At 41.5% G+C, this 19821-nt stretch overlaps 1 pseudogene; it reads right to left on the reverse strand.

The window, feature by feature from the left end:
* LOC128016829 (centrosomal protein of 89 kDa-like) overlaps positions 1-19821 on the reverse strand; it is a 73056-nt pseudogene that overhangs the window by 27041 nt on the left and 26194 nt on the right.

The following is a 19821-nucleotide window of genomic DNA, read 5'->3' on the forward strand; positions in this document are numbered from 1 at the left end:
TCTTACCACGGTTTCCTCCAGACATTTCTGCAATCAGCTTCCTAATGCCATCAGCCATTCCTCTGAGGTAGGTGCAGTGCTGTCTCATCTCCCTAAGAATTAGGATCTTCTCTTCTTGCAGCCGCATCTTTGACATGTATGCATCGAAAATCTTCTTCTTAGTGAGGATGTTTGTGGATTCTAAAGTCATACAAATGAGCCAGTCAACAGGATTGACCTGTAAGCTGCAATATAGTTGTATAGCATGCATGCCCATTAAGCTGCGTCAACATCTGTTTGCTCAATGTAATCCCTCTCCCTCACAGAAGTTGTTCCATACCAGCGCTGTGAACCTCCCATGGCCATTTGATTGCTTCAAAGAGTTTCCTTTTCTCGTCCCCCAGTTTCCGTCGCCGCATTTGTCGAATCTTGTTGCGGTCTATAATTTCCAAACACATGACAGAAACATAAAATCTAGACAAGAGATTCACAAGTCTTGTAAATAAAATAGATAATTCAACAACATACCTGTCTGATTATAAAGGCTTGCTTTTTTTTGATAGACACCCATACATATGTGCTCTATTGACCGCTGAAGGATATGTTGGTCATCCTGTCTGACATCTATAGAATCTTGGGAGGAGACAAAAGCATGAATAAATAACCACTTTGGAAAGGTCAATTTACATTTCTGATAAAATCTACCTGACTCTCATCACATCACATGACACCATATGACCAAAAACAGATTAATATGTCACAGTATGACCTCATAGCTAAATCAAAAGAACATATATTTTAAACTGCAGTGATGCAGGAAAGTGGAGTAGATTTTATACATTTTAGATTATATATATGTATTTGTTGCATGTTGAATTTAATTGTTTAAAAAGACGCTGCAGAGCGTGATGTCATAGCACAACAATTACTTTTTGCGAATCCAGCATTAAACTGATTGAGATTGAGAAAGTTGTCCTCAGCAAGCTGTCCTCAGCAAAATTTGCTGCACATTGTTTTACATGTAGATTATAATTTTCCGGAACCGAGTTAAACATAAATTGTAACCATTAATCTCCAAGTACAGCGTCCCTGGGAAGCCCAAACAAGTAACAGCGTTTCAACGACATGGTGACAAACACAAACGCAGCTCTTCCTCTTCTCTTCGATGGAGCGCAACAAGGCTACGCCCCCTGTTTGTGTATTCCTGTGGGCGGAGGTTAGTCAAAAAACTGTTTTAGTGATGTCATTACTGCAGCAGGAACTAGAGGGCTGTAGTCTAAACGGGTCGTTTTTTTGTAGGCAAATTCTGTTAAATAAAATATCTCGCTTGGCATTGAACTTTGAGCTTTAGAATTTTACAGATATTATTTATACTCTAACAACAACATTACACACTAAAGTTTAAAACATGGGATCACGAAGAAGGGGACCTTTAAGAAATTTCACATGCTCAAAGTCTAGTGTGACCACGGCTTAACCGTGTAATCTAAAAAAAGCCCGCATCATCACAACATTCCATTTAGAACTGTTTTTATACACACAATCAAATATTCAACATCTTTTTTTCCTGCCGTATCAGGCAAATGTGCTGCATGAATTTTAATAACCTGTGAATAATTTACATACAATATGCTTTCCTCTTGTGGGTTCTTTAACATCCCTCCTTTTCACAGACTTTTTACCTTTTCTTTTTCACACACTTTCTGATCTCTCTCATTAATTCAACCATGCATCCAATGAATTCTTATGAACCTTCCTTTTCTTTGCTTGGAATCTGATAGATAGGACTCGTATATCATCCCACTGAACATACACAGATTGAAGTAGTGCCTGAGATCTTAGTCACACTGCTCTTCTAGTAGTCAAATCTGAAATCTTAATTAGTGGTAATAGAGTGAGGGTTGTCAGAGAAGCAGCTAAATTTAAGCAGGGTAGATGTGTCTACAGATCTATGTCCATAAAACTCTCCAACTGCACGTCACCATGGGCCCTCTGTGAATTGAAAAGAGAGTCACACACATTTTCCCTTGACAATGATCCTTTAGACACGTAAGGTTCAATTTAAGTTCAAGCTTATTTTCCACATCACAAGCTCTGCAAATTGCTATATTTTTAGACAAATCAACCAACGCAGTTCCTTTCTGTTCTCAGACAGCAACACTGCACTTCACAAGTTTTCACATAATTGCATGTTTAGATTTTGAAGCTGTGAAACTGAATTATATGGTTTATTGAGCTTGTCACTTTGACACAGATACCCTAGAAATGGCCCTGCTGCTGACCACAACAAAACTATTTAGAACCATATTACAATATGCTTTACTGATGTGTTATAAATATATTAGTATTATTTAGTAATTAGTATTGTAAAATACATTTAAAATAGTAAACTATAAAAAATTAACAATTTTCTTAAAAGATAACACACACTATCTTATGCAATCGATCACATTACTTAAGCCAGAGAGAGCACAGAAGAAAGCAAGAGACTCAAAAAATAACCACACAGAACACAAGGCATGGAACTGCAATGGTCCTCTTTTACCTTCTCTCTCTCTCTTTCTTTCTCCTTCTTCCTGCCTCTCTATGATCATGTGTAAAACTTAAATTTCCAGTATATTGTAAAGGAATAAATTGCTGTCTGATTTAGGGTCATATTTTATTCTTTTTGAAGTGACAAGAAAAGAAGTGATTACTTCCATCTGTTCTCAGGCATGCACACACATCTGTGAAATGACTTGAAGGCTGCAGTCCACAAACACCATCAAATTTAACTGAACTTGAGCAGTTCTGTAAATATTGGGAAAATATTTCAAAGTCTAGATGTGCTAAGTTAGTAAAGACAGAGACAAATCCCAACAGACAGCTAAAGGTGGTTCAACAAAATACTGACACAAGGGGGTTTTCCTTTTACCAACTCAGTGATTCTGATTTTTATTTATTTTTTCTGCCATGCTGGTGTTATATCTTACACTTGGATGTTATAAGTTGCACTGAGTAAATACAGCTGCATAAAACAAAAACTGTGTCTGTCGTCATTTCAGGCTGCGAAGCAACAAAATTTGATTATTTTAAAGTGGGTGATTCTTTTCTATACCCACTGAACATATAAAATATAGTTAGTAGCAAAACAGACTGTAGCTTTGCACAAATACTGTCAGAGCTCTCAGTATGGGATAATAATGGGAGTCATGAAGACTCAGGTCAGCCAATCTCCTGTGTTCCTGCTGTTACTAGACAGCTTGCATCAGGATGGAATGAAGGAAGCATGTGAACTTTTCTGTGTGCACAGAGCAGAGCTCACATGCTGGAAAAAGAAAGCCCTTCTGCTGCTGAAATAGGTCACTAGAACACTAGAAAAGTAATTCAGCAAATTCCAGGTGTAATTTAATAAATACATATATTTGCCCCCATAAATAAAAGTGGTTTTCATTAAATTATGATAAAAGTATGAATATTAACAAAAATATTTCATACTAAACATATTTACATTTACATTTATTAATTTAGCAGATGCTTTTATCCAAAGCGACTAACAAATTAGCAATCAAAAACAGCAAAAAGAGCAATGATATATAAGTGCTATAACAAGTTAGGTTAACAGTACACGTAGCAAGGACTTTTAAATAATATAATAAATAAAAATAAAACAGAAAGAATAGAAAAAGAATAGAGCAAGCTAGTGTTAGAGGTCTTATATATATTTATATACTGTATATATATATATATATTGTTATATATAATATATATATATATATATATATATATATATATATATATATATATATATATATACACACACATACACACACACACACACACACACACACACAATTACATAATAAATTAAAATAAAATAGAATACAAAAAGATTAGAAAGGTAGTTAGATTTTTTTTAAAGGATAGAATTAGAATAGTGAGTGCTAAAGTTAGAGGGTCAAATAAAGATGGAAGAGATCAGTTTTAAGCCGATTCTTGAAGATGGCTATGGACTCAGCTGCACGGATTGAGTTGGGGAGGTCATTCCACCAGGTGGGAACATTTAATTTAAAAGTCCGTAAAAGTGACTTTGTGCTTCTTTGGGATGGCACAATCAAGTGATGACACTTGCAGAACGCAAGCTTCTAGAGGGCACATACTGTAAGTCTGAAGTAATACATTTAGGTAAATGGGTAAAGAGCCAGTGGTAGCTTTGTAGGCAAACATCAATGCCTTGAATTTTATGCGAGCAGGTATTGGTAGCCAGTGCAAATTGATAAACAGAGGTGTGACGTGTATTCTTTTCGGTTCATTGAAAATTAATCTTGCTGCCGCATTCTGGATTAATTGTAAAGGTTTGATAGAACTGGCTGGAAGACCTGCCAAGTGAGCATTGGAATAGTCCAGCCTTGACAGAACAAGAGCTTGGACAAGGAGTTGTGCAGCATGTTCCGAAAGAAAGGGCCTGATCTTCTTGATGTTGAATAAAGCAAATCTGCAGGATCGGACAGTTTTAGCAATGTGGTCTGAGAAAGTCAGCTGATCATCAATCATAACTCCAAGGCTTCTGGCTGTTTTTGGAGGAGTTATGGTTGATGTGCCTAACTTGATGGTGAAATTGTGATGAAATTATGGGTTTGCTGGAATCACAAGCAGTTCTGTCTTGGCAAGGCTGAGTGGAAAGGGATGGTCCATCGTCCAGCAAGAAATGTCTGTTAGACAAGCTGAGATGCCAGTAGCTACCATCGGATCATCAGGATGGAATGAGAGGTAGAGTTGAGTGTCATCAGCATAACAGTGGTATGAAAAGACATGTTTCTGAATGACAGAACCTAATGATGCCATGTAGACAGAGAAGAGAAGTGGTCCAAGAACTGAGCCCTGAGGCACCCCAGTAGTTAGATGTTGTGACTTGGACACCTCACCTCTCCAAGATACTTTGAAGGACCTATCTGATAGGTAAGACTCAAACTGCTGAAGTGTGGTTCCTGAGATGCCCTTTACCAGTAGGGTTGATAGGAGGATATGGTGGTTAACCGTGTCAAAAGCAGGAGACAGATCAAGCAGGATAAGTACTGAAGATTTGGATTCTGCTCTTGCCAGTCTTAGGGCTAAACATACAAAGATTTAGTAAAATTCAGTATATTTTGATTGATGTATCTTTATTTAAATAAATAAATAAATAAATAAAGCTTACTTAAAATAAATATTTTAGGTCATCATAGGTGTTCAACTGACAGACATTTATGAACCCCTGACATCAGCTGTACTCCATCACATTTTACCATGTTTAAATCCATCTGAGTTTAACAGATTTTTCCAAAACAATGGTGCATAAAATAAGGAAAAATCGTCCCTAGGTTACGTATGTAACCCTAGTTCCTCGAGGGAACGAGACGCTGCGTCGTAGCGCTTTTGGGGAACGCCTTTGGCAAGAACAACTCTGAATATCGTGTGCAATCAGTTCAATGGAAGAGCGTGACGTCACGGACGGGGTGACGTAGCGACCAGGAAGCTATAAAGGCACGTGCCACGCAGCTGGCCTCAGCTTCGAGTAGGGAAGCAAGCGCAGGCAGGGGTGCCGGGAGTATGGCTCGGCGACGCAGCGTCTCGTTCCCTCGAGGAACTAGGGTTACATACGTAACCTAGGGACGTTCCTCTTCGGGAACTCGAGCTGCGTCGTAGCGCTTTTGGGGAACGATGTGCCAACGCTGCCAGACTACCAAGGCCCTGCCTAGTGTGTATCCGAAGAGCACAGCTTAGGACGAGAGGACAGAAGAGCCAGGAGCGGCTCGCATATCGAGATTGTAAAATCTGGCGAATGTAGAGGGCGTGGACCACCCCGCAGCGTTGCAGATGTCCAAGAGGGACACACCTGCTAAAAAGGCCTTAGAGGCAGCCATACTCCGCGTAGAGTGAGCCTTGGCTCCCAAAGGAAGGCGAAGACCAGAGGACTCATAGGAGACGTTGATAGTAGGGATGCACCGAAATGAAAATTCTTGGCCGAAACCGAAAACCGAAAAAGAGAAAACCAAGGCCGAAAACCGAAACCGAAACACCGATAGAAATTATGCCAATTATTAGTACCATTGCATTTATTGCTATGACAGTGTACTAACTTTACTAAAATTAAGACATTGCAATTGCATAAATTAATATTAAAGTTTCAAAGATAATTACAATTACATAACTTATTTAAAAAAAAAACATAAAAAAAAACTTAATTACAAATGATGCAAATATTTATTAAGCACATTGCAACAATGCACAGTATAAAATAAAATTCAAACAAAAAATGTATCCCACTCATGTGTATATTTAATAATAATGTACAGGCCTACTGGCCTGCAGAAAGGTTTTAAAATGAACAGTTCTCTCATAAAAACAAAGTGCATTTAGGTGAAGTGCATTTGAAATCGTTCTCTGTAGGACTAGAAAGTGCATTACTTCTCCAGTTGGCAAGACTGTTATCACTTCTGGGGATGGGGACTTCAGACAGATAACCATCTAGCTGTTGAGCAGTTGAGCTTGTCATCTGCCTGACATTTGAGACATATTTGAGAGAGTGTATTTAAATAGGGCCAGGGCATAAATAAACATTTTTATCAAATTAAAGCAGAAATCTAGCAGAAAATCTAGCATAAATATGGCTACAATCTGATATTATGTATGTATATATGTTTGTGTGTGTGTGTGTGTGTGTGTGTGTAGTAGCCTAAGAACAAAATAGCCAACGTATTATTATTATTTGAGGCACTTTCTTGCAGAATTCCACTGAACATATCAGACAACGATGGTGCATGCCCCTCATCTGGTGCAGAGACCAGTCTTTTTTCTGCGCTCTGATCTGTCTCCTGCGCTTGGCGCTTCTCCGTCTCCACGCGGGTTCTCCGCATCCAGCGCGGCCTGGATCATTTCTCGTACGCGCTGCCTTATTTCCGCATACAAGTAATGGTCTTTATAACGCGGATCAAGCACATTCGCGATGAAGTGCAGAGGATCCGAAAAGATCTCAGTGAGACGTGTGCTAACAGACTCTTTAAGACTGTACTTTTCTTTGTTTTTACTTCGTGGTCCGTCTTAATCTCTTTGTTAGGAGACGTTTTAGTGCTGCGAATAAAGGAATACGAAGAGAGAGAATGTTCTCACTGGTGTTAAGTGAATGTCGCGTGGAGCTCGTGGTCTGCGCTTTGCAGGTGCACGTGCAGGTCGCGGTTTCTGTTTGCGTCATCACAACATTTCGGCCGTGTTGTTTCGGTGATAAAAGTCTATCGGCTGAAAACCGAAAAGGCCATTTTCGGCCGAAAATTTTCGGTGGCCGAAATTTCGGTGCATCCCTAGTTGATAGCCTCGACAATCCAACGACTAAGGGTCTGCTTAGAGGCAGGAGAACCCTTTTTAGGAGGACCATAGCATACAAGCAATTGGTCAGACTTTCTCCACAGGGCAGCTCTGTGGATGTATGCGTCCAATGCTCGCACTGGACACATACAATTTAGCTTCACCTGGTCTGGCTCCCGAAAAGGGAGGAGGACAGAAGGCCTGCAGTACGACAGGTTGTGGTGTGACAGAGGGAACTTTAGGAATGTAACCCGCTCGAGGGTAAAGAAATGCTTTGGCCATACCAGGGGCAAAGTCTAGATAGTTAGGGGCCACCGAGAGGGCCTGAAGATCTCCAACTCTCTTTAGAGAGGTAATAGCCAGTAATAGGGCAGTCTTAAGTGTCAGATGTCTGTCTGAGATTTCTTGAATTGGCTCGAATGGAGCTTTGCAGAGAGCCTCTAACACCACAACCAAATCCCATGGGGGATTACGGGACCGTACTGGAGGTCTCAGCCTCAGTGCACCTCGGAGGAAACGTGTAACTAGGGGGTGTCTACCCAGTGACTGGTCACTGAAAGGGACGTGGTAAGCAGCTATGGCCGCCACGTACACCTTTAAGGTGGAGTGGGTTAACCCCGCAGAGAGCCTAGCTTGTAAGAACTCCAGAACTGTACCAACTGGGCAGTTAACAGGGTCAAGGTGGCGATCTCTGCACCATGAAGTGAAGAGTTTACACTTCAGGGCGTACAGTTTCCTCGTGGAGGGAGCTCTGGATTGGAGTAGGGTCTCAACAACCTCGGTTGAGAGACCAGCTGCTAACAGATGTGCCCCCTCAGGGGCCACACCCACAGCTTCCACAACTCCGGGCGAGGGTGAATTATTTTGCCCTGCGCCTGAGAGAGTAGATCTGTCCTGATCGGAATCTGCCATGGAGAGCCGTCGAGGAGAGAAATCAGATCTGCGAACCATGCTCGGCCCGGCCAGAACGGGGCTACTAACAACAGACGGACCCCGTCCCGGCGTACTCTCGCCAGAACTCCCGGGAGCAGAGTGATGGGGGGAAAGGCATACAGACGAAGCCTCGGCCAAGTCTGTGCCATGGCATCTAGTCCCAGTGGAGCTGGGTGAACTAGAGAGAACCAGAGGGGACATTGCGATGTCTCTCGAGACGCGAAGAGGTCCACCTGAGCTTTGCCAAATATTTGCCATATCTGCTTCACCACCTCGGGATGAAGCATCCATTCCCCGGGCCTCGGCCCCTGTCTCGACAGCATGTCTGCTCCCACATTCAATCGCCCAGGAATATACACTGCTCTTAGCGAGAGGAGTTTGCCCTGGGACCACAGGAGGATCTGGTGCACCAGCTTGTATAGGGGGCGTGAACGCAGACCCCCCTGGTGATTGATATAAGAGACTACCGCTGTGTTGTCGGTGCGCACTAACACATGACAGCCTCTCAGGTCTGGGAGGAAATATTTTAAAGCTCGATATACTGCTAGCATTTCTAGACAATTGATGTGCCATGTCAGATGGCGACCGCTCCACAGACCGCGGGCAGGGTGGCCACTCATGACCGCACCCCAACCGGTGAGGGACGCATCTGTCGCTAGCGTTACACGGCGACCAAGAGCTCCCAACACCGGGCCCTGATTCAAGAACCAAGGTTTCTTCCATATGTCTAAGGCACGAAGGCATCGCCGCGTGACCTGAATAGTTCGGAAAGGATTTCCCCTCGGGGAAAACCCCTTGGTCTTGAGCCACCACTGAAGGGGCCTCATGTGCAGGAGACCAAAAGGTATCACGTTGGACGCAGCTGCCATGAGCCCTAACAGTCTCTGAAACTGCTTCACAGTGAGTGACTGGCCTTCTCTGACTCTCTTGACTGATGTGAGGATCGACTCGATCCGAGCAGGAGACATACGTGCCTGCATCGTGGTCGAATCCCATACTACGCCTAGATAGGTGTTTCTCTGAACTGGAGAAAGTACACTCTTCTTGGCATTCAGTCTCAAACCCAGCTCCCCCATATGGGCGAGAACGACACCTCGTTGTCGAACCGCCATCTGCTCTGATTGAGCTAAAATCAACCAATCGTCGATATAATTTAGAATGCGGATGCCCTGCATACGGAGGGGTACCAGAGCCGCATCTACACATTTCGTGAACGTGTGGGGTGAGAGTGCAAGGCCGAAGGGAAGTACTCGATATTGATAAGCTTTGCCCCCGAAAGCAAACCTCAGAAACTTCCTGTGTTGTGGAAGGATGGATATGTGGAAGTATGCATCTTTGAGATCTATTGTGACAAACCAGTCCTCGGATCTGATTTGAGCTACAACCTGTTTGACAGTAAGCATTTTGAACTTCAGTGACATAACTGAGAGGATTAACTGACGTAGGTCTAAGATCGGACGCAACTTCTTTGGAACTATGAAATACCGGCTGTAGAACCCGGATTCCCTGTCTAGAGGAGGGACCACCTCGATGGCCTCCTTCCTTAATAGGGTATTCACTTCTTGTTCCATAACCAGAGCCTGCTGGGGGCCGACGACTGTCGGTGTAACCCCATTGAATCTCGGCGGTGGACGGCCGAATTGAATAGCATAGCCTCTTTCTACTGTGTGCAGGACCCATTGAGATACATTTGGCAGAAGTTTCCACGCTGCTCGAAAATGTACTAAGGGAATCAGTCTCTCGAGACTGATCTCTGGTGTAAGAGGCCCCCGAAGGGGAGGCGAGCTTCCCAGCTCCGCTACGCTCACGGGCGGAAATAACTGGGAGGGATGCTCGTGGGAGACCGCTGCGCCCTGAAGCACCGGCAGGGTTGGCAGACCGGCCTCCAGAGGGTACCGGGGAGAGGCGGGCACCGTATAACGAGGTGGATACCGCTCTGACCCCGTAGGGGCTACCCTCGAGGTCACTGGGATATTGGCGTCAGGACCTCTTTGTCGAGGACTTCCTAGCTTCGATAACTGTACGAAGATCAGATTTTAATCTAGGAGCCCCCGACTCAGAGCTTAGACCCTCGGTCCCGGCGTGGGGGAGCACGAGTGGCGACACTCTGCTTTTGAGCCTCACGGTATGAGGAGCCTGCTAGTGGCGTGAGTATCTCCCGTCCAGATAACCCACAAGAGCGACGAGGGAGGAAACTCTGGAATGCCGCCGCCTGCTTACGGGCCTCCTGGAACCTGTCGACGACAGTATTGACTGTGTCGCCGAACAGGCCCGAGGCTTGGAGCGGGGCGTCCAGGAGGCAGAACCTGTCACGATCTTTTATTTGGGACAGGTTCAGCCATAAATGCCTCTCCGCGGCCACCAAGGCTGCCATAGACCGCCCAATCGCGCGAGCGGTCTCTTTGGTGGCGCGGAGGGAGAGATCAGCGGTCCGTCTAAGCTCTGCAATATCGTCGGACTTGATCCCCTCTCCCTCGTCTACATCTCTCAGCAGGTCGGCCTGATGTTCTTGAAGGACGGCCATGGTGTGAAGGCACGCCCCTGCCTGACCTGCTGCCACATAGCCCTTGCCCACTAACGCTGATGTTGTTCTTAATGCTTTTGTAGGCAAGGCCGGAGCCTTCAGAGACGATGCCGAACCGGGTGACAGATAGCCCGCAAGCGTCTGTTCGACCCGTGGCATCGCTCTGTAACCGCGCTCATCGAGCCCTGTCACGTTTCCATAATATTGTGAATCAGGGCCGAAGAGACGGGTGGAATATGGGTGTTTCCACGACCTCGCTATTTCGTCATGGAGGTCGGGAAAAAAGGGAAGGCTCCGGGCTGGAGGTGGTTGTCTGGGCCTGAGATACCGCTCATCGAGTTTACTTCTCTGCGGTTCATGTTTTTTCTGTGGGGGCCAGTCTATTTTTAACTTCTCGACTGCGCGAGTAACCACCTCCAGCAGCTCCTCATACTGGGGCGAAAGGGGTGGCGAATCCCTACCAACTGTCTCCACATCCACCTCATCAGACGAAGAGAGGTGGAGTGTCGACCCCTCGCCCTGGGAGGAAGAAACCGACGAGCGTGCTTCCGATCCCAGGGTTTGGGCGCCTGATCTAGCAGATGAGGAAGGAGATAAGGACTGGCCCGTCTCCATTTTCTCTGCCAGATCCACCTGCGAACCCCACGAGTGCAGCAGCCGCTCTGCCTCAGCAGAAGCTGGGCCAGAGCCGCGGGGAACGCTGGCGAAGGCTCCCTCCTTGAAGAGAGCCCTCCGGGATCGAAGCGTCCGCATTGGCAATCGTTCACAATGCGGACAGTCAGCTCCCTCGAGAGCTGACTCAGCGTGCTTCGACCCCAGGCAAACCACGCATAAATCATGTGTGTCTCCAGCCGTGATGTAGCGCTGGCATGGAGGAACACACAGTTTATAGCGCGATTTGGTTTCACCCTTCAAATGTCTGGTCTTTGCTTTAGACTTAGGCATCTTAGTCTAATAATACTGGACAGACAACAGTAAATAAGACTTACAAGACAGACTTATGAACATGCACACACAGAGCGCTTGCTGAAAGACGCGAAGCTGAGGCCAGCTGCGTGGCACGTGCCTTTATAGCTTCCTGGTCGCTACGTCACCCCGTCCGTGACGTCACGCTCTTCCATTGAACTGATTGCACACGATATTCAGAGTTGTTCTTGCCAAAGGCGTTCCCCAAAAGCGCTACGACGCAGCTCGAGTTCCCGAAGAGGAACTACAGATTGGCCTGCTCATAACCCATAAATCACCTACAGTTTATCTATTACTCAGCTATCTGTGCAGAAGAATGTAGGAAAACTCATAGCTATGCAGGTCTTATGCAAAATAAAATATATGTATATAAATGTATATTGTGTTCCTTTAGTTCAAGTGGTAGAGCATTCTTTAGCAAGCGCAATGTTGGGGATTCGAATCTCAGAGAACACATTAAGATTTTTTTTTTTAGCTTGAATGCAATGTAAATCGCTTTGGATAAAAGCGTTTGCTAAATGCATACATTTAATTTAAATGCAATTTAATTTAGCAAGAAAAAGGGTTATCAGCATTTTTCTCAGCTGACTACCATTACCTGTGCCCACACAGAGCTGCAAATGGACCACATGATAATATATGAATGACCATATATACCTCATGCTTTTGTAAGGGTATGTATGTGAGTAGAAACAGAAGAACAGCAGCTTTAGGCAGTTTGTTCAGTTGGGCGGTAAAAAGAATGCCATTCTGACCCTTTGGGAAGGAACCACGCCAGAACACTTGTGCAGACAAGCACACACGGTACCCTGTCCTCTCACTGTAGCTCACAAATACTTATACAAACACAGACACACGAACAGCTCCCAGGATGCTGAATCATAGAGACATGCTATCTTTTGTAACTGTGTGTCCTTATTCTCAAAAATAGTTTGTCTTCATGCGGTTTTCGCTTTAAAGGCCTTATTTAAGTCCAAATAAATAATACTTTCAGTTGTAATTAAAAGAAATACTTAAGAAATATAAGTTTTGATTTAATTTACAGTGTCAGTGTGAAAGCAGCTGCTGTTGCAGTTATGCTGCTGTTTTGCTTATATGTACAGCTTTTGTTTTTTTCTTCAAGTTTTGTGTTCTACGTTCTTGATCTGACTTTCTTTTACCATTTTGTGCTTCTCTGTGAAGTAGTGATTTTGAGCATGTATTTTATCTGCATGAGTCTAGCATCTGTTCTTTCTAATTAGCCACCAGGAAACGGATGAAGAGAGAAAGAGACAAACAGAGAGAGTGGATGAGAGATAGAGAGAGAAAGGGGGGGGGGGTGGAGGAAAGTAGGGAGAGAACACAACAGGGGCAAAAGAAGAAAAGGAAGAAAAGGTGAGAAAAAAGAGACAGAAAATGTGACCAAAAATAAAGAAGGGATAAATTCTATCATAAAAGTACACTCTAAAAAAAAGGTACTTCCTGAGTTCTTTCGGGAGGTTAAGGTGCTATTTCAAAGTGAAAGTGATGTGACATACAGACAAGTATGGTGATTCATACTCAGAAATTGTGCTCTGCATTTAACCCATCCAAAGTGCATACGCACAGCAGTGAACACACACCAGGAGCAGTGGGTAGCCATTTATGCTAAAAAGACTAGATTTTACAAATAAAGTAAAGAACTAATGTAGGCCTAAGACGGTGACCATAGGCTTAAAAGTTACCTGGTTACAGGTCTACAGTGTGTGTGTGTGTGTATCTCTCTCTCTCTCTCTCTCTCTCTCTCTCTCTCTCTCTCTCTCTCTCTCTCTCTCTCTCTCTCTCTCTCTATATATATATATATATATATATATATATATATATATATATATATATATATATATAAACTAGGACTCTCTTCTCTTCAAAAATTTACATATTTCAAGCTTGTTTCATTATTTTGTATGTGTATGAAACAACAACTCTCTGTATATTGTGATGTTGTATATGTATATTTCCTGGCTTGTCAGCACTCATTTTATTTGCTGCTGAAAGAAATAAATTAAAAGGTTTTAAAATTGGGATGTATTTTGTTTCCCAGTAAGCATTTAGCACAGGAATTTGAATCTTTAAAGCTGTAATTTTGTAAGAAATGATTAGTTATCATCCATCTTAAGTAAAACTGTAATTTAGAAGCATATTGGCACCTCTATGGTAGTCATATGACACCTCTAATGGTTGTGTAACACATTTAGACAAATGTGCTAATTAAGCTTATCTTTAAGGATATGTGCCATATAGTACCAAAAGAGGTCCCCTTATGATAAAAAGCCAAAGCTGTTGAGCATAATTTTTGTTGAAGCAATAAAGTGCTATATGGCACCTCTTATAGTTCTACATAGCACCATGTGACAAAGTGCTACTGTATATATATTGTATAAATGGCACTAAAAGTTGTTCCCCTATGATTACGAGCCAAAGAACCACTTTTAGTGCTATATAGCACCATTTTTTTAGAGAGTAGTCCGTGACTCATGCATAAATCTTCTGAAGCCATAAGGGAAACTGATTAAGATTTATCTTGTTATTCACTGACAATCTTACCCTGCAGTGGTCTGCTGTTAATTGCTGTGAGATTATTGAGCTGAACTCAAGAACCGCAGGAGCACGTGACCCCAGAGTTATAAAACTCAGTTTACCTTCTTCACAAAACACAATTTGTGATGTAAAAGCAGGTAAACACAGATGGTAATTAAGAAAAAATGGACAAAAAGAATATTGGTTTATATAAGTGTGTGCTAAATCTTTAGCTGAAGAGACAGCTGAAGAAGAGTGGAAAATGAATGAAAAAAAAACAGAAGGAATGGAAAAGAAGATGAAAATATGAAAATAAGAGGGAAAAAAGAGAGCACTTCAGGACAGATATAAGGACTGTCAATCTGTTCATCTGTGATGAGACCAGCAGTGGTACAGAAAATAATTGAATCCATGCAATATCACAGTTCAGTGGTCTGCACAGTGACTTTAAAACAGTTCACAAACAATCATGGCACCAACAGCATTTGGTTGCAGAAGTAAGATAAAAATACTTGCATTTATTTTCTGGTTTAGAATGCAGAGGTCTCACACACACACCATTTCTTTCTCAACTGCTATATTGATACACTGGATCTACATTGTAAATGCGCAGTGCACCATGACACAACAACACTATAGCAATCTCATTGTAATCAACAACACAATATAGACTACTTATTGTAAAAAGCTTTGTTCTTTACGATGGGAACAAATCTAGTTGTGTCATAGCACTTGCTGCCAGTTAAAAATGCTTTAAAGAATATTCATAAGCAGTCTCATAAATCAGCAGCATACCAAAACAGCTTTAATGTGGCACTAAATTCTTCCCTCCATAACATGGAGAAGTTCACAAGGCTACACAGATTTATGCATGTTATTCACAAAGTTATTCACAAGGTTATAAGGACTTCCACTTGACCATTGCTTGATTATTTATTACGTCCGGTCTTCTTATTCTGACTGCTAACAATATAGCTCATATTTTACAGTGTTTGAAAATCTGAAAAAAGCAGGTCCTCTGGGCCTCCATATAGGTCATCTGAATGTCTATTGTATAAAACATTGCAAAAAATGTTTGGTTTAAAATTTACTTTAGACCTGTGTCCATCGCAATAAAAATAACAGGTAAAAATAACAGGTAGTGGATCTCACTCAAGGGGAAATATCACAAGTATAGACTGACACTTTCATTCAGTGCCATCCAATCACACAGAGGTCCATCCACATGGATACCGGCAGTATCTGAACTGAAGCACAGTTAAAGGAGAGTGGGAAACTTTCACTCTGCAACTGAAAAAACCCTCCACTTGAAATGTTAATTTAGTATGAATGTGGGAATGTGTGCATATCAGCATTCTCTGCTTGTGTGTGTCTTAGATTAGTTGTTGTCTTGATATTTAGTTGTGTTGCCTTAACTTAATAATTTGTCTTATTTTATATAAATTCAAGACATCTTGAGGCCTTCTTGGAGGTTTCCAGAGAACCCCTTAATGGGCCCAGGCTTTATGGTTGAGAAACATTCCTTTTTTCATTTTTCTAGAATCTAGAATCTGAAGCTCAACAAACAAAGCCTTTCAACTTACTGTCCTGGCAGTCTGTGAATTGCAGGCCTCACCTTTACTTTTTCTTGAAGTTTTCCCAGGCTGACAGTTCTTTCTATGATGCGTGTGAGGATGCCCTGCTTGTCTTTCTCTAGAGATGAAGCCTGAGGATGGAGATAGGGAACAGGAAGGGTTACACAGCTACCAGGAAAAAGAGGGACATTGAGGATAGTCATCACTGTAGAGAAGGACTGTACGGACAAGAGCAAGGAGAGAGAGAGAGAGAGAGAGAGAGAGAGAGAGAGAGAGAGAGAGTCCAGTTACTTTGCTAAAAGTGGGAAAACAGCAAAGCTAGAGCAGCAGAGCAAATCTTTAAAAGTTTGACTAGATTTAGGGGTACTAACATTCTGTTGAGTTCAAACATGTACCCGAGCGACAGTGAGGCTCAATGCATGAAAAAAGAGGAGTATGAAACTTTCATAATCCCAAACTTTTAAGGCAGATGAATTCAGGGAATATAGTGTGTCCTCAGCCAAATCATGCTTTATAAGTTAAAATAAAGTATGAGGAATTGGGAATTTGTGATGTGGGATAGTGTGAACCTTTCATAAAATAGTAATTGGTACCCAACTGATCTGCTGCATGGGACATCATCTTGTCATGTGTACAGTTATTAAATACTTTTTCATTGGTAGAAGTGCATTGATTAGGTTGCCTCCGTATGGGTAACTAGAAAATTAATTATTCCAATATTCTTAATATATTTTCAATACTTTAAATAAAAACAACTTGATCAGGTGTAGGAACAGTTCTCAGGAAAGATTATTTCCAACTGGCACGTTAATAAAAAACACAACTATAATCTTTGTAAGGCTGGGTGTGCACCAGGTGTTTTTTGCCAGCTGAAAATGCCCAGCATTTGATGAGCGCTTCAATGCACAGTGGGTTTTCTTCAGTTGAGACGCTGTGGTTGCTGATCCGGAATATCCGCTGTAGTAATATGGCAGGTGCATTGCAAATGAAATGTTTCTCCAAGTTATAATCGATCATAACAATAATATGGTAGTCCGATAATTCCATGTGGTAAAGACAAATACTCTGAAACAAGCAATATTGACTTCTCCACTGTTGTTCAGTTCAGTCATAGTGCAAGCAGGGTGTGATGGTTGATTGGTATTAGTCCCGCCCCTCCTACACTGTGATTGGTCAGCTGGATGTGATGACATTGATGAGCGCAGCGTTTTACCCAAAGTTGAACATTCTTCAACTCTCTGAGGCAAGAAAAAAAATGCACCTGGAGTTTTAAAATAACCGGCGTTCCTATTGAAAGCAATTGAAAAACATACACTAGCTTCAGGAAAAAAATGCTTTGGTGGACATAAGAACTATCTTATGTTAAAGGGTTCTAAAGAGAACGAGTCAATCTTTTGTACAGAGAAAAGTACAGAGCAGAACTAACAAGAAGCAGAGATCAAGACATATGAAGAAATAAACAGATGGCAGCTCACACAGCATGTGTGTGAATTTCTGTAAAAGTACCATGTGCATGAGCTGGTCTCTTTCATGGGTGGTTCTTTCTGCAAGTGTGACAATGTTGGCAAGGTACTGATGAGCGATGAGCTCTTTCTCTAAAGAGTCTTCAACCTGTTGCTTCAGAGCACTTATCCGCCTCTGAGCTTTCCTAAGGAGGATGAGAGGATAAGACACAAATGGTAATCTGAAATTAAAATCTTACTCAAGTCAGTATTTATGCGAGTTTAGATTAGAGAACATACAGTGGGGTCTGAAACCACATTGAAAAACTGACAATGAAAATCTAAGTTTCAGAATTTTGAAAAATGTAAACAGGAAATGAATAGAGAAATGCAAGATTCTGCATCCCCAGCATGTAAATTTGAGACATCTGAACACCTTGGATTTTCTTGCTTCCTTAAATATACTCCACTCATTCAGGGAAACATCAGGGATCATCAGGTTTTGCACAAACTTGTTGAGTTTAGCTTGAGTGCTACTATCATTAAAACTATATCTGATCAATAAAATACTAACACATTCTGGAATTCATGTTAATGATCTATTCCATGATTCACTAACATCACACATTCTGCTAATAAAACCATTTCCAAAAAAAAACAATAAAAATGCTAAATATACCATTCAAAAAATTTGGGTTCAGTAAATTTTTTTAAAGAAATTGATACTTTTTAATTTTAGCAAGGATGCAAAAATACATAAAAATGTAATTGTTTAATTGCTAAAACGTGAAGACTGTAATAATTGCAGCTGAAAATTCAGCTTTACCATCACAGGAATAAATTACATTTGAAAATATATTAAAACAGAAATTTGTAAAATATTTCACAACATTACTATTCTCTTGATCAAATAAATGCATCTTTAAAAAAAGCTCACATCCTTTCAACTTCTCCTCCCCTATAAGGTCTCTCATTATTGTCTGCCATTTAAATTTATTCCTAATTCTAGCCCTATAAGCCACTAACTCAGTGGTCTAAATCTTCCAGCAAGCAGTTGCACACAGGGCATTAAAAACATTGCAAAAATGACTGACTTCCATACACATTTCACCCATACATACTGTACACACCAGGGAAAGAGTGAAAGAGACAATAGAAAACAACAGAAAAAAAATGTGCACATTCAAAGTGTCTTCTGTATGTTTGCATGTGTGTTTTTATGTGCTTGAATGTTTTAACCTATTAGCTTGCTGTGAAAGCTGGAGCTCTGTTTCCATGTGCTTGATGTCTGTGTTAAGGTTGGTTTTGTCCAGCAGCAGAGCCTTTCTCTTGGACTCCAGCGCACTCACACGAGCCAACAGCTCTTCAACCTCACTATTCTTCAACCTCTCATGATCCTGCAGCTGTCTGAAAGACAAACAAACATGCGACTGAGTGAAAAAAAACACTCAAGGTTAAAGCATTCAACTTTACAAATGGAGTAAACAGCATTGCTATTCCAAGGTTCTTTCAGTAATCCTTGTTCATGTTTGATATGGCATCTTGGAATAAACTGACACCTAAAAAGTGTTCAGTTAAAGATGCATTTTGTTTGTCTAAAGCAACATAAACTGCCTGTATGTTTGTGTGTGGGAATGAGTTGGTGTCCTTGTGTGTGATGAGTACATCTGTGCTTTTACACAGTTTTTTTTACACACTGAAAATGTATGGGCTTTCTTTCGTAATTCCAAAAAAAAAAAACCTCAAAATTTCTATTGTATTAGCATGAAATGCATGTTTGATACCTTTTGAGTTTGTCAGTCGCAGCATTATGTTCAGCCAAGCTCAGAGAATGTTCTAGAGCCAAGTGTTCTCTCTGAAACTCTGTCTTCAGGGCACGGTGCTCTTTACGCTCCACCTCTAGCTCTTTTTCCAGAGTCTGTTTCTCTGACTCCAACAACATCAGCTGTTTAGAGACTTTACACACTACACACAAATAAAGAAATATAGAAGTGTTTTAAATGTGTATCTATGTGAAAAAGAAGCATGAAATAAGTTCAGATGCAAAAGCCTCTAAGTGCCATCTGAAATTTTCATCTAAAATTTGGATTTTTATCAGGCTCCTATGTTTAGGTTGTTTAGTCATTTTACTTTAATTGCAATGTGCAGGTCCTTTTCCAGGCTATTAAAGTGAAATAACTGAACATAAATATAGGAGCCTGATAAAAATCCTAATTTTAGATGAAAATTTCAGATGGCACTTAGAGGCTTTTGCATCTGAACTCTATTATGCAGAATGAAGACAGTAAGGAACATACTGAACATATACAGGTATAGAAGATATAGTACTGTATATGTAGGAAGTCAGGATTGTAAGATTAACCATCTCTAAGAAAAATGAGATCTCATAAATATCTCAAGCAATTCTTATCATTACTGTGATAGTGAGTTGTATTATTTATATATATTTATATTAATTAATAATACAAATATTTTAATCTGACTTGAAATGCTCACCGAGTTTTGTTGACACTAAATGTCATCATCTGTTGTTGTCAACCTAATATAG

Source organism: Carassius gibelio, chromosome A7, assembly GCF_023724105.1.
Source record: "Carassius gibelio isolate Cgi1373 ecotype wild population from Czech Republic chromosome A7, carGib1.2-hapl.c, whole genome shotgun sequence".
NCBI classification, from domain to species: Eukaryota; Metazoa; Chordata; class Actinopteri; order Cypriniformes; family Cyprinidae; genus Carassius; species Carassius gibelio.